Here is a 1,703-nt window from a genome sequence, read left to right as displayed (position 1 = left end):
GTAGCCAAATTTCATCCTAGAGAGCTAGGGTGTTCCTGGGCTGAAGCTTCCCCTCTAGAATGTTGAGGCATTGTTTAGTAAATACCAAGGAATCTTGGAGATTGCAGGTTCATCTAAAACTCAAATCCCAACCTAAAATTCTGTGCATAGGTTTCTGGAGGTGTTTCATTTTTTTGTTTTGCTTTGTGCCTTTGTTTGAAATGCCAGATGGCATAATTTTATGGTTTTATTAACACAAATACAATGTGTACACAATCTGTCTATTCATTTTCTTTGCCACACAGTCTGGCATTGGGATTGGTGACTCTGATGGTCAGCTGGGCTGCTCTTTCCACAATGGCTTTGCGGGTCTTTGAGGAGACGTTGTGAACAATCGCAGCACAGTAAGATCTGTTGCACGTCAGCAGCACTTCAAGCTCCTTGACGTTGTGGACCACTGAAAGCCACTGGGCAGCATGTGCTTTTTGTTCTTGTTGCTCCCAGAACCAATGCTAAGATCAAGATCTGGCCCTTGAATCTTCTGTGCACCCTATTGTCAACGGCTCTGGGTTTCACCAGTTCCACTTAATTTTGACATATGGGTCTGACTGCTGCCAGATGAACTACTTGCACCTCTTTTTGACTATCTTGGGTTTCACGAGGGGTGTGAGGGCAGCCATGGTACTGAATAGGAGATAGCTGTCACCTCTGTAGGCAGCGCCTAGGGAAAGTGTCTTATAAATCTTTTAAAGTTCCTAGTAATTAGGGTCACTTAGGGGTGGTTCCAAAATTTCAGTCTTACCATTGGAGATGAAATCCATGGATTTGCATGGAATGGAATGACACTTTGTGTTGGTCACTGCATCGGTTAGCTTTTAGTTGTATATATGAGAAACCTAACTCATATTGGTTTGAATAATCAAAAGGAATTTATTGGCAGAGAATCCAGAGGTAAGGAGAGCTTTATGCAAGAATCCAGAAGCTCAACAATGTCACCGGTGTCATCCAGTCTGTTTTCTTCTCTCTGCTCTGCCTTGTACTGTGTCAGCTTCTTTTAAGGTTGGTTCTCTTCATTGTTGCAGAATGGTTGGCAGCAGCAACTGGAGTTAGATGGATCTTAATTCTTATCTATAGGAGAAAGCATCAGCTTTCTTTCCCCTATCAGAGCTTCCTTCTGCTTAGAACAACTTGTGTCAAGTGCTCTCCCCTGAACCAATCACAAGAGACAGGTGACAATCCAATCAGTCCTACTTGCAGAATTAACTGTGTCATTGCTATTTTTGAACTTCCTTCCCCGGGACCCTTGAGCAGGTAGGTGGCTCCTGGTGACTTGCATCAGTTCTCTGCAGACCACCCCTTTGTCAGAGTTAAGAGCCTTTTTTTCTTTTTTAATTCTCACCCGAGGATATTTTTTCCATTGCTTTTTAGAGAGAATGGAAGGGAGAGAGAGAGAGAGAGAAACATCGATGTGAGAGAGAAGCGTCGATTGGTTGATTTCCTCACACACCTCACCAGGCCCCGGGATTGAACCTGCAACTAAGATACGTGCCCTGGGCTGGAATCGAACCTGGGACCTTTTAGTCCTCAGGCCGATGCTCTAACGACTGAGCAAAACTGGCCAGAACAGAGTTAAGAGTCTTGAAGGTGCCAAGAGACTGAAGTGGTTCCAGTGAGAAACATGCATGTTCCTGCTCCTCCGCCCAGTCTCCCATCTGTCCTCGCCT

General features: G+C 44.7%; 1 pseudogene; it reads right to left on the bottom strand.

Moving 5' to 3' along the window:
* Nucleotides 1-260: 260 nt before the first annotated feature.
* Nucleotides 261-659, bottom strand: LOC107524031 (large ribosomal subunit protein eL32 pseudogene; annotated as a pseudogene).
* Between the last annotated feature and the right edge of the window lie 1,044 nt (nucleotides 660-1,703).

Source organism: Miniopterus natalensis, chromosome 8 (genome assembly GCF_054644295.1).
Source record: "Miniopterus natalensis isolate mMinNat1 chromosome 8, mMinNat1.hap1, whole genome shotgun sequence".
Lineage (NCBI taxonomy): Eukaryota > Metazoa > Chordata > Mammalia > Chiroptera > Miniopteridae > Miniopterus > Miniopterus natalensis.
The sequence above is the reverse complement of the archived record's forward strand: the minus strand, read 5'-3'. Positions and strand labels throughout refer to the sequence as shown.